This window comes from Cherax quadricarinatus, chromosome 41 (assembly GCF_038502225.1).
Source record: "Cherax quadricarinatus isolate ZL_2023a chromosome 41, ASM3850222v1, whole genome shotgun sequence".
Lineage (NCBI taxonomy): Eukaryota > Metazoa > Arthropoda > Malacostraca > Decapoda > Parastacidae > Cherax > Cherax quadricarinatus.
This window is the reverse complement of record NC_091332.1, coordinates 17,499,098-17,512,994: the sequence shown is the minus strand read 5'-3', so window position 1 is coordinate 17,512,994 and position 13,897 is coordinate 17,499,098. Positions and strand designations below refer to the sequence as shown.

The window sequence follows — 13,897 nt, the reverse complement described above, 5'->3', positions numbered from 1 at the left end:
TAAGCCATCTCCCACCAGATAAACATAGGACCTAGGGCCAATCCATAAACATTCAGTATTGTTCCCAGCCCAGCACTAAAAAGCTGCCTCCGAAACTTAACCTACCACTACCTAAATTCCAAGTCCGAGCCACCTATAGTCAACAGCATCCAGTGACATCCTCATAACTTCCCTTAACCTCCGCCCATTGGTCTTTTATTCTCTCTACATGCCCGGTAGAAGCAGAACCTCTGCTGCCCGCTCTGTCAATACTGGCACTGGTTACGGTTACAAAAATGGGCCGCTTCTACCGCTTCTGCTTTTCCGTTAAGGTACGAGAATATTGTAGAGTCCGACGATACCAGTGATTCACCTTCCTTCTCGACCACTCTAGCCCTTAGCAGGAAACATAATTCAGGACATTATCAACCAGAACATAGTGAGAGACGAAGGTTAAATTTTAGCAAATAAACATAGAATAGTCAGCAAAGGTAATAACTTAAACGAATACATACCAAAAACAGCACCAGACTTCATAATCTTTACAGTAACGAAATAAACATAAGGAATAACAAATGAAGTATTCCAAGTTGGGCATCAAGTGCTAAGGAAGGATAGAAGGCAGGAGCAACTGAGGGGTAACTCTGTTAGTCGGGAAGTAGGAATTAGTGCAATTTCCAGGAACAGAAAGGAATACACATACACGAGCTCAGTGACTACACAGTAGACATACTCATGATCTGGGGATCTAAAATATTAGTGTCAGTAATCTACAACCCGCCCTCAAACAGCAAGTGACTATCACTCGACTATGAAGATAACAAAAAGCAATGACTAACGCAATATTAAAACAGCGAGGAGAGACCACATAGACAAAGTTACTAATCAAAGAAGACAAACTACAAACCACAAGGTGAAGCATATCGTAAAGTATGACGATGGATAGGGAAAAATCTGGCGTAATAAACAGATACGATGTTCAAAGCAGCAGTGAAGGTCACCTCGTAAATTAGAACAATGCCCAAATTATGTCTACAGAATCAGAAATGAGAAAACGTCGTTGCTCAGACACCTTCCAATTTTTTTCTAAAACTACTGAGCAGAAATCGGGTCATTGCAGTGTGTCATCCACACTGGGCCACATAATTATCACGTCACCATGCTCATGTCGACTCGACAGCGACACGGCGCCCAGGTGACCTCACTTCCCTCAGCTTAACTTGACCTAACAACTACTTATACCTGACCTGCCTTATTGTACCTGGTAATCAGAACACTCGTTCAAAATGTCAGTGGAACATAAAATTTGACACAAATATTGTCCGAAAGATGTATTATCAGAAAAAGGTATCGGCCAATTAAAATTTTCATGATGGCTTCAAAATTTAAGACGGCCTCTGTACAACGAAAACATACAGTATAAACATATGGTAAAAGAAAAATCATACTAAGTTGTGTCTTACTAGCCATCTACTTCACATGGACAGCTACACACTGGTGTGCATGACAACTTTGATTTGCAACAAGTGAACTTTCCACTGCATGGACGTTTGCAAACACATTTGCAAATTTGCTTGCATTCTTCAGGAACTGGGTATATAAGTTAGTCCAGTGCATATTCCCTGTTCCCTCACCATTTTTCCTCCATTCCTAACTGCATGGTGAACGTAGCACTGGCTTTTGATCAAGAAACTGGCCTCCTCTATTACACAAATTTATTAACGTCAGTCGGCCATCTTGAATCTGGCGACTATTTTGAAAATTTTCACTGGGAAACATATTTCTCAAAAACTTCCTCTGAAGATCCAAAGTGTCAGATTTGATGCGTCTATCACAATTGGAACGATTAGTCCTCTACATTACGTTCACCCATAACCTGAATACCTTTACCTCAAAAGAGCCTCGGCCTATATATACACTGTGTCTTGCAGCTCGTGACAGGAAATCTTGAGTCTAGTGACTTTCTTGATACGGTTCAGGATTGCTTTTTTAAAACAGTTTATGATAGACCTTTTTGACTTGTTTCTTGCAACAAAGAATCACTAATTAATAATCTTGAGGTTAATGATGAGCTTAGGGAAAGCAATCACAAATCACTTATTTTCAATATATCATGAAATTACTCAAATAACTACAATCAAGTCTCTGTCCCAGACTTTCGCTTGGCCAGTTTCATGGGACTGAGAAATTACCTGGGTGGGCTGAACTGGAATGACCCGAGTCAGGTAGATGGGTCAGGTAGGTGGTGATGGTTGCCAATATAACGTTTTTCAGAGCATAGTTCTAGCTGCTCAGATTGCTTATGTTCCGAGTAGGGAAATTAGATCTAACCAAAATGATCCAAAATGGATAAACAGTATATTAAAACATCTCACTTCAAAAGAGAGGCATATATAGCATATCAGAAGAGGGGATGGGCAGTGAAGAAATTAATATATTCAGTTAAAGAGAGAAGTAAATAAGGGAATAAGAAAAGCAAAAATGGATTATGAGGCTGAAGTCGGAAGGGATTCGAAGACTAACCCAGAAGGGTTTTTCAGGTATACAGATGTAAGATTAGGGACAAGATAGACCCACTTAAAGGTAACTCAGGCCAGATTACTGACAGTGATAAAGAAATGTGTGAAATTTTCAACACTTACTTCCTCTCAGTTTTTGCTGAGGAAGATACTAGCGAAATTCAAGAAATACTAAATTATGAAGAGCAAGACGATAATAAACTATGGACGATTGTTGTAACTAGTGACATGGTTCTCAGACAAATAGAGAAATTAAAAACCTGGACCTGCCTCGCATGGGCCAGTAGGCTTGCTGCAGCGTTCCTTCTTTCTTATGTTCTTATTGGAGTGAAGGAAATTCCAGGACCAAAACGTGGCCAGTACCATGTTTCAGGTGTTTCCACACGTCCGTTTCTTTGCTTTGTGTGTATCACACCTAGTAGTAACCCCCTAAGTACCTGGTAGTAACCACCTCAGTACGTGGTAGTTACCACCTCAGTACCTGGTAGTTACCACTCAGTACTTGGTAGTTACCACCTTGGTACCTGGTAGTTGATGCTTCATTACCTGGTAGTATCCACCTCAGTACCTGGTAGTTACCGCCTAAGTAACTAGTAGTTACCGCCTAAGTAACTGGTAGCTACCACCTCTGTACCTGGCAGTTACCACCTCAGTACCTGACTACTCTAAGGCTTAAGAAATACTTCCCAACATCCAATGACTCACATGAATTTTCAGCTTAAAGCTGTGCCCTTGTGCTCCTGTTTCCCACCTCTCGAACAGTCTGTCCTTATTCACCTTTCCAAGTCTTCTCAGGATTTTGACCGTTATCATATCCCCTCTAATCCTCCTGTACTCTTGAGTCATCAAGTTGAGTTCTCATAACGTTTTCTCAGAGGACATACCCTTAACATACCCAAACCTGTGATGTGCTTGACCAGGTGTGGGTTTCACACTGACGCTGCGTACTCCAATATGGGCCTGACATACACGGTGTACATTGTCGTGAATGACTGTATATGTGTGTGTTTGTGTATCAGAGAGAGAGAGCGCCTTGACTTTACACTATGAACTTGGGTGTAAGCAAGGCCACTGTTAACCTTGGCAGTTGTCGTCACAGAGCAGATTTACACCTTGTCAATATCCCAGTTACTCCTGAATTTCTTCTACACATTTTTTCTCAATTTATCACTTTCTTACGGAGAAATTTCGTTCGCTTGAGTTTTCGTATTATATATATATATATATATATATATATATATATATATATATATATATATATATATATATATATATATATATATATATATATATATATACATATTCATATATATCAAGACTACTGGTACTTCTATTAAGACAGCTGGTACTTCTATCAGACCGCTGGTACTTCTATCAAGACCTTGCAGGCTGAAGGAGAATCGAACCTACGAACCTTAGCACTGCGTACCTTGTTCCAAGGTTCGTAGGTTCGAGTCTCCTTCAGCCAGAGATCAGTGTTTGTGTATATTTCGCCTGCTCTTGCGAATTCCTTGCATTGTTAATATCTCTAGTAAGGCTGAAGCATGCAGGGGATGAGATGAAAAGCTGTAAGCCTTCTCGAGTCTCCTTCAGCCAGAGATCAGTGTTTATATATATATATATATATATATATATATATATATATATATATATATATATATATATATATATATATTACTGTGATCTTATTGCTTATATATATATATATATATATATATATATATATATATATATATATATATATATATATATATATATATATATATATATATATATATATATATATGCAATAAGATCACAGTAAACAGGTGATTTCAGAATATGCAAAACAACCACTGTGAAAGAATAGAGAAATTCCAAGCGCATTCGTGGCTACTCACATTATCAAGGAACTATGAAAGTAAAGCATTCAAGGAAGGTATATAAGGTATATGCTTTACTTTCATAGTTCCTTGATAATGTGAGTAGTCACGAAAGCACTTGGAATTTCTCTATTCTTTCACAGTGGTTGTTTTGCATATTCTGAAATCACCTGTTTACTGTGATCTTATTGCATATATATATATATATATATATATATATATATATATATATATATATATATATATATATATATATATATATATATATATTTATATATATATATATATATATATATATATATATATATATATATATATATATATATATATATGTATATATATATATATTAACACTGATCTCTGGCTGAAGGAGACTCGAGAAGGCTTACAGCTTTTCATCTCATCCCCTGCATGCTTCAGCCTTACTAGAGATATTAACAATGCAAGGAATTCGCAAGAGCAGGCGAAATATACACAAACACTGATCTCTGGCTGAAGGAGACACGAACCTACGAACCTTGGAACAAGGTACGCAGTGCTTTAACAATCTACCCACACTGGACAATACCTTGGAGTCCAGCTTGCGCTAGACTTTGATCCAAGGCAGCCAGCTTTCAGGGAGAAGGCTTACAGCTTTTCATCTCATCCCCTGCATGCATCAGCCTTACTAGAGATATTAACAATGCAAGGAATTCGCAAGAGCAGGTGAAATATACACAAACACTGATCTCTGGCTGAAGGAGACTTGAACCTACGAACCTTGGAACAACGTAAGCAGTGCTAAGGTTCGTAGGTTCGAGTCTCCTTCAACCTGCAAGGTCTTGATAGAAGTACCAGCTGTCTTGATAGAAGTACCAGTAGTCTCGATAGAAGTACCAGTGGTCTGATAGAAGTACCAGTGGTCTGATAGAAGTACTAGTGGTCTGATAGAAGTACAAGTAGTCTTGATAGAAGTACCAGTAGTCTTGATAGAAGTACCAGTAATATTGATAGAAGTACCAGTGGTCTTGATAAAAGTACCAGTAGTCTTGATAGAAGTACCCGTGGTCTTGATAGAAGTACCAGTGGTCTTGATAGAAGTGCCAGTGGTCTTGATAGAAGCACCAATGGTCTTGATAGAAGAATCAGTGGTCTTGATAGAAGTACCAGTAGTCTTGATAGAAGTACCAGTGGTCTTGATAGAAGTACCAGCGGTCTTGATAGAAATACCGGTAGTCTTGATAGAAGTACCAGTGGTCTGATAGAAGTACCAGTGGTCTGATAGAAGTACGAGTGGTCTGATAGAAGTACTAGTAGTCTTGATAGAAGTACCAGTAGTCTTGATAGAAGTACCAGTAATATTGATAGAAGTACTAGTGGTCTTGATAGAAGTACCAGTGGTCTTGATAGAAGCACCAGTGGTCTTGATAGAAGCACAAATGGTCTTGATAGAAGCACCAGTAATATTGATAGAAGTACCAGTAATATTGATAGAAGTACCAGTAGTCTTGGTAGAAGTACCAGTAATATTGATAGAAGTACCAGTGGTCTTGATGAAAGTACCAGTAGTCTTGATAGAAGTACCAGTGGTCTTGATAGAAGCACCAGTGATATTGATAGAAGTACCAGTAATATTGATAGAAGTACCAGTAGTCTTGGTAGAAGTACCAGTAATATTGATAGAAGTACCAGTGGTCTTGATGAAAGTACCAGTAGTCTTGATAGAAGTACCAGTGGTCTTGATAGAAGTACCAGTAATATTGATAGAAGTACCAGTGGTCTTGATAGAAGCACCAGTAGTCTTGATAGAAGTACCAGTGGTCTTGATAGAAGTACCAGTGGTCTTGATAGAAGTACCAGTGGTCTTGATAGAAGCACCAGTAGTCTTGATAGAAGTACCAGTAGTCTTGATAGAAGCACCAGTAATATTGATAGAAGCACCAGTAATATTGATAGAAGCACCAGTAACATTGATAGAAGTACCAGTAATATTGATAAAAGTACCAGTGGTCTTGATAGAAGCACCAGTAATATTGATAGAAGCACCAGTAATATTGATAGAAGTACCAGTAATATTGATAGAAGCACCAGTAATATTGATAGAAGTACCAGTAATATTGATAGAAGTACCAGTGGTCTTGATAGAAGCACCAGTAATATTGATAGAAGTACCAGTAATATTGATAGAAGTACCAGTGGTCTTGATAGAAGCACCAGTAATATTGATAGAAGCACCAGTAATATTGATAGAAGTACCAGTAATATTGATAGAAGTACCAGTGGTCTTGATAGAAGTACCAGTGGTCTTAACAGAAGTACTAGTGGTCTTGCGAGGCTTCAGAGTGTAGCCTTGAAGGTTTCCTGCCCTTGCCACCGTGAGACCTCCAGCGCTCACTTGACCTTGTAAAAACGCCATCACGATTTTTTTTGTGTGTGGAAAAGTGCATTAAGTATTTATCCTTTCCAGCCACTCAGTGGGTGGGTGAGTGGGTGAGGGTGTAAATACGTGAGTGGGCTTGCTGGGGTGTAAGTGGGCGAGGGTGTATATACGTGAGTGGGCTTGCTGGGGTGTAAGTGGGTGAGGGTGTAAATGCGTGAGTGGGCTTGCTGGGGTGTAAGTGGGTGAGGGTGTAAATACGTGAGTGGGCTTGCTGGGGTGTAAGTGGGTGAGAGTGTAAACACGTGAGTGGGCTTGCTGGGGTGTAAGTGGGTGAGGGTGTAAATACGTGAGTGGGCTTGCTGGGGTGTAAGTGGGTGAGTGTTGTAAATACGTGAGTGGGCTTGCTGGGGCATAAGTGGGTGACGGTGTGAATGCGTGAGTGGACTTGCTGGGGTGTAAGTGGGTGAGGGTGTAAATACGTGAGTGGGCTTGCTGGGGTGTAAGTGGGTGAGGGTGTAAATACGGGAGTGGGCTTGCTGGGGTGTAAGTGGGTGAGGGTGTAAATACGTGAGTGGGCTTGCTGGGGCGTAAGTGGGTGAGTGGGTAAGTGTGTAAATACGTGAGTGGGCTTGCTAGGGTGTAAGTGGGTGAGGGTAAAAATACGTGAGTGGCTGCTGGGGTGTAAGTGGGTGAGTGCTGTAAATACGTGAGTGGGCTTGCTGGGGTGTAAGTGGGTGAGGGTGTAAATACGTGAGTGGGCTTGCTGGGGTGTAAGTGGGTGAGGGTGTCAATACGTGAGTGGGCTTGCTGGGGCGTAAGTGGGTGAGTGGGTAAGTGTGAAAATACGTGAGTGGGCTTGCTGGGGCGTAAGTGGGTGAGTGGGTAAGTGTGTAAATACGTGAGTGGGCTTGCTGAGATGTAAGTGGGTGAGGGCTGTAAATACGTGAGTGGGCTTGCTGGGGTGTAAGTGGTGAGGGTGTAAATACGTGAGTGGGCTTGCTGGGTTGTAAGTGGGTGAGTGGGTAAGTGTGTAAATACGTGAGTGGGCTTGCTTGTGTGTAAGTGGGTGTGTGTGTAAGTACGTGAGTGGGATTGCTGGAGTGCAAGTGGGTGAGTGGGTAAGTGTGTAAATACATGAGTGGGCTTGCTGGGGTGTAAGTGGGTGAGTGTGTAAATACGTGAGTGGGCTTGCTGGGGTGTAAGTGGGTGAGTGTGTAAATACGTGAGTGGGCTTGCTGGGGTGTAAGTGGGTGAGTGGGTGTGTAAATACTTGAGTGGGCTTGCTGGGGTGTAAGTGGGTGAGTGTGTAAATACGTGAGTGGGCTTGATGGGGTGTGGTGGGTAAGTGTGTAAATACGTGAGTAGGCTTGCTGGGTTGTAAGTGGGTGAGTGTGTAAATACGTGAGTGGGCTTGCTGGGGTGTAAGTGGGTGAGTGTGCAAATACGTGAGTGGGCTTGCTGGGGTGTAAGTGGGTGAGGGTGTAAATACGTGAGTGGGCTTGCTGGGGTGTAAGTGGGTGTGTAAATACTTGAGTGGGCTTGCTGGGGTGTAAGTGGGTGAGGGTGTAAATACGTGAGTGGGCTTGCTGAGGTGAAAGTGGGTGAGGGTGTAAATACGGGAGTGGGCTTGCTGGGGTGTAAGTGGTTGAGGGTGTAAATACGTGAGTGGGCTTGCTGGGGTGTAAGTGGGTGACTGGGTGTGTAAATACATGACTGGGCTTGCTGGGGTGTAAGTGGGCGAGTGTGTAAATACGTGAGTGGGCTTGCTGGGGTGTAAGTGGGTGAGGGTGTAAATCCGTGAATAGGCTTGCTGGGATGTAAGTGAGTGAGGGCTGTAAATACGTGAGTGGGCTTGCTGGGGTGTAAGTGGGTGAGTGGGTAAGTGTTTAAATACGTGAGTGGGCTTGCTGGGGTGTAAGTGGGTGAGTGTGTAAATACGTGAGTGGGCTTGCTGGGGTGTAAGTGAGTGAGTGGAAAAGTGTGTAAATACGTGAGTGGGCTTGCTGGGGTTTAAGTGGGTGAGTGTGTAAATACGTGAGTGGGCTTTCTGGGGTGTAAGTGGGTGAGTGTGTAAATACGTGAGTGGGCTTGCTGGGGTTTAAGTGGTGAGTGTGTAAATACGTGAGTGGGCTTGCTGGGGTGTAAGTGGGTGAGTGGGTAAGTGTGTAAATACGTGAGTAGGCTTGCTGGGGTGTAAGTGGGTGAGTGTGTAAATACGTGAGTGGGCTTGCTGGGGTGTAAGTGGGTGAGTGGGTAAATACGTGAGTGGGCTTGCTGGGGTGTAAGTGGGTGAGGGTGTAAATACGTGAGTGGGCTTGCTGTGGTGTAAGTGGGTGTGTAAATACGTGAGTGGGCTTGCTGGGGTTTAAGTGGGTGAGTGTGTAAATACGTGAGTGGGCTTTCTGGGGTGTAAGTGGGTGAGTGTGTAAATACGTGAGTGGGCTTGGTGGGGTGTAAGTGGGTGAGGGTGTAAATACGTGAGTGGGCTTGCTGGGGTGTAAGTGGGTGAGTGTGTAAATACGTGAGTGGGCTTGCTGGGGCGTAAGTGGGTGAGTGTGTAAATACGTGAGTGGGCTTGCTGGGGTGTAAGTGGGAGAGTGGGTAAATACGTGAGTGGGCTTGCTGGGGTGTAAGTGGGTGAGGGTGTAAATACGTGAGTGGGCTTGCTGGGGTGTAAGTGGGTGTGTAAATACGTGAGTGGGCTTGCTGGTGTGTAAGTGGGTGTGTAAATACGTGAGTGGGCTTGCTGGGGTGTAAGTGGGTGAGTGTGTAAATACGTGAGTGGGCTTGCTGGGGTGTAAGTGGGTGAGGGTGTAAATACGTGAGTGGACTTGCTGGGGTGTAAGTGGGTGAGTGTGTAAATACGTGAGTGGGATTGCTGGGGCGTAAGTGGGTGAGTGTGTAATACGTGAGTGGGCTTGCTCGTGAGTGGGTGAGTGTGCTTGCTGCTGGGATGTAAGTGGGTGAGTGTGTAAATACGTGAGTGGGCTTGCTGGGGTGTAAGTGGGTGTGTAAATACGTGAGTGGGCTTGCTGGGGTGTAAGTGGGTGGGTATGTAAATACGTGAGTGGGCTTGCTGGGGTGTAAGTGGGTGTGTAAATACGTGAGTGGGCTTGCTGGGGTGTAAGTGGGTCAGTATGTAAATACTTGAGTGGGCTTGCTGGGGTGTAAGTGGGTGGGTATGTAAATACGTGAGTGGGTTTGCTGGGGTGTAGGTGGGTGTGTAAATACGTGAGTGGGCTTGCTGGGGTGTAAGTGGGTGAGGGTGTAAATACGTGAGTGGGCTTGCTGGGGTGTAAGTGGGTGTGTAAATACGTGAGTGGGCTTGCTGGGGTGTAAGTGGGTGAGTATGTAAATACGTGAGTGGGCTTGCTGGGGTGTAGGTGGGTGAGTGTGTAAATACGTGAGTGGGCTTGCTGGGGGTGTAGGTGGGTGAGTGTGTAAATACCTGAGTAGGCTTGCTGGGGTGTAAGTGGGTGTGTAAATACGTGAGTGGGCTTGCTGGGGTGTAAGTGGGTGAGTGTTTAAATACGTGAGTGGGCTTGCTGGGGGTGTAGGTGGGTGAGTGTGTAAATACGTGAGTGGGCTTGCTGGGGGTGTAAGTGGGTGAGTGTGTAAATACGTGAGTGGGCTTGCTGGGGGTGTAGGTGGGTGAGTGTGTAAATACGTGAGTGGGCTTGCTGGGGGTGTAGGTGGGTGAGTGTGAAAATACGTGAGTGGGCTTGCTGGGGTGTAGGTGGGTGAGTGTGTAAATACGTGAGTGGGCTTGCTGGGGGTGTAGGTGGGTGAGTGTGTAAATACGTGAGTGGGCTTGCTGGGGGTGTAGGTGGGTGAGTGTGCAAATACGTGAGTGGGCTTGCTGGGGGTGTAGGTGGGTGAGTGTGTAAATACGTGAGTTGGCCTGCTGGGGGTGTAGGTGGGTGAGTGTGTAAATATGTGAGTGGGCTTGCTGGGGGTGTAGGTGGGTGAGTGTGTAAATACGTGAGTGGGCTTGCTGGGGGTGTAGGTGGGTGTGTAAATACGTGAGTGGGCTTGCTGAGGGTGTAGGTGGGAGATTGTGAAAATACGTCAGTGGGCTTGCTGGGGTGTAGGTGGGTGAGTGGGCTTGCTGGGGGTGTAAGTGGGTGAGTGTGTAAATACGTGAGTGGGCTTGCTGGTGTAAGTGGGTGAGTGTGTAAATACGTGAGTCGGCCTGCTGGGGGTGTAGGTGGGTGAGTGTGCAAATACGTGAGTGGGCTTGCTGGGGGTGTAAGTGGGTGAGTGTGTAAATACATTAGTGGGCTTGCTGGGGGTGTAGGTGGGTGTGTAAATACGTGAGTGGGCCTGCTGGGGGTGTAGGTGGGTGAGTGTGTAAATACGTGAGTGGGCTTGCTGGGGGTGTAGGTGGGTGTGTAAATACGTGAGTGGGCTTGCTGGGGTGTAAGTGGGTGAGTGTGTAAATACGTGAGTGGGCTTGCTGGGGGTGTAAGTGGGTGAGTGTGTAAATACGTGAGTGGGCTTGCTGGGGGTGTAAGTGGGTGAGTGTGTAAATACGTGAGTGGGCTTGCTGGGGGTGTAAGTGGGTGAGTGTGTAAATACGTGAGTGGGCTTGCTGGGGGTGTAGGTGGGTGAGTGTGCAAATACGTGAGTGGGCTTGCTGGGGTGTAAGTGGGTGAGTGTGTAAATACGTGAGTGGGCTTGCTGGGGGTGTAGGTGGGTGAGTGTGTAAATACGTGAGTGGGCTTGCTGGGGGTGTAGGTGGGTGAGTGTGTAAATACGTGAGTGGGCTTGCTGGGATGTAAGTGGGTGAGGGTGTAAATACGCGAGTGGGCTTGCTGGGGGTGTAGGTGAGTGAGTGTGCAAATACGTGAGTGGGCTTGCTGGGGTGTAAGTGGGTGAGTGTGTAAATACGTGAGTGGGCTTGCTGGGGGTGTAGGTGGGTGAGTGTGTAAATACGTGAGTGGGCTTGCTGGGGGTGTAGGTGGGTGAGTGTGTAAATACGTGATTATGCTTGCTGGGGGTGTAAGTGGGTGAGTGTGTAAATACGTGAGTGGGCTTGCTGGGGGTGTAGGTGGGTGAGTGTGTAAATACGTGAGTGGGCTTGCTGGGGATGTAGGTGGGTGTGTAAATACGTGAGTGGGCTTGCTGGGGGTGTAGGTGGGTGAGTGTGTAAATACGTGAGTGGGCTTGCTGGGGGTGTAGGTGGGTGTATAAATACGTGAGTGGGCTTGCTGGGGGTGTAAGTGGGTGAGTGTGTAAATACGTGAGTGGGCTTGCTGGTGTAAGTGGGTGAGTGTGTAAATACGTGAGTCGGCTTGCTGGGGGTGTAGGTGGTTGAGTGTGCAAATACGTGAGTGGGCTTGCTGGGGGTGTAGGTGGGTGAGTGTGTAAATACGTGATTATGCTTGCTGGGGGTGTAAGTGGGTGAGTGTGTAAATACATTAGTGGGCTTGCTGGGGGTGTAGGTGGGTGTGTAAATACGTGAGTGGGCCTGCTGGGGGTGTAGGTGGGGGTAAATGTGAGTGGGCTTGCTGGGGGTGTAGGTGGGTGTGTAAATACGTGAGTGGGCTTGCTGGGGTGTAAGTGGGTGTGTGTAAATACGTGAGTGGGCTTGCTGGGGGTGTAAGTGGGTGAGTGTGTAAATACGTGAGTGGGCTTGCTGGGGGTGTAAGTGGGTGAGTGTGTAAATACGTGAGTCGGCTTGCTGGGGGTGTAAGTGGGTGAGTGTGTAAATACGTGAGTGGGCTTGCTGGGGGTGTAGGTGGGTGAGTGTGCAAATACGTGAGTGGGCTTGCTGGGGTGTAAGTGGGTGAGTGTGTAAATACGTGAGTGGGCTTGCTGGGGGTGTAGGTGGGTGAGTGTGTAAATACGTGAGTGGGCTTGCTGGGGTGTAAGTGGGTGAGGGTGTAAATACGTGAGTGGGCTTGCTGGGGGTGTAGGTGGGTGAGTGTGCAAATACGTGAGTGGGCTTGCTGGGGTGTAAGTGGGTGAGTGTGTAAATACGTGAGTGGGCTTGCTGGGGGTGTAGGTGGGTGAGTGTGTAAATACGTGAGTGGGCTTGCTGGGGGTGTAGGTGGGTGTGTAAATACGTGAGTGGGCTTACTGGGGGTGTAGGTGGGTGAGTGTGTAAATACTTGAGTGGGCTTGCTGGGGTGTAAGTGGGGTGGGTGTAAATAAGTGAGTGGGCTTGCTGGGGTGTATGTGGGTGAGGGTGTAAATACGTGAGTGGGCTTGCTGGGGTGTAAGTGGGGTGGGTGTAAATAAGTGAGTGGGCTTGCTGGGGGTGTAGGTGGGTGTGTAAATACGTGAGTGGGCTTGCTGGGGGTGTAGGTGGGTGAGTGTGTAAATACTTGAGTGGGCTTGCTGGGGTGTAAGTGGGTGAGTGTGTAAATACGTGAGTGGGCTTGCTGGGGTGTAAGTGGGTGAGTGTGAAAATACGTGAGTGGGCTTGCTGGGGGTGTAAGTGGGTGAGTGTGAAAATACGTGAGTGGGCTTGCTGGGGGAGTAGGTGGGTGAGTGTGTAAATACGTGAGTTGGCTTGCTGGGGGTGTAGGTGGGTGAGTGTGAAAATACGTGAGTGGGCTTGCTGGGGGTGTAGGTGGGTGAGTGTGAAAATACGTGAGTGGGCTTGCTGGGGGTGTAGGTGGGTGAGTGTGAAAATACGTGAGTGGGCTTGCTGGTGGTGTAAGTGGGTGGGGCAAATGTAGTGGGCTTGTGGGTGAGTGTGAGTGTGTAAATACGTGAGTGGGCTTGCTGGGGGTGTAGGTGGGTGAGTGTGTAAATACGTGAGTGGGCTTGCTGGGGGTGTAGGTGGGTGAGTGTGTAAATACGTGAGTGGGCTTGCTGGGGGTGTAGGTGGGTGAGTGGGATGGTCAGGCAGGGGAAGCTTGCGGTACATTTATTTATTGAGTTGCGATGTTACGTTCTAGTTATGGGATTTTTTTTTTTTAATTCTCAATATTTTTTTTTTCCATTTATTAGCTATCTTCTTATTAATATTTGTGTTATTTTACACCTATTGTTATTACTTTTACTGTTGTGTTTGCTGTTGTTGTTGCTGCTTGTTGTCTTCTTGTTCTTGTTGCTGTTCTTGTTCTCGTTTTTGTTTCAAAGTTATGATTATTATTATTAACAGCAATAAGGGTAAAGCCGATCAGCCTAGTTGATCAGCTATATTCTAGCCTGTGGTCACAGGCTTC

At 45.6% G+C, this 13,897-nt stretch overlaps 1 protein-coding gene across 3 annotated transcripts in view; it reads right to left on the bottom strand.

Moving 5' to 3' along the window:
* Positions 1 to 13,897, bottom strand: part of LOC128695917 (serine-rich adhesin for platelets-like) — a 142,741-nt gene that overhangs the window by 44,404 nt on the left and 84,440 nt on the right. The window lies entirely within an intron of this gene.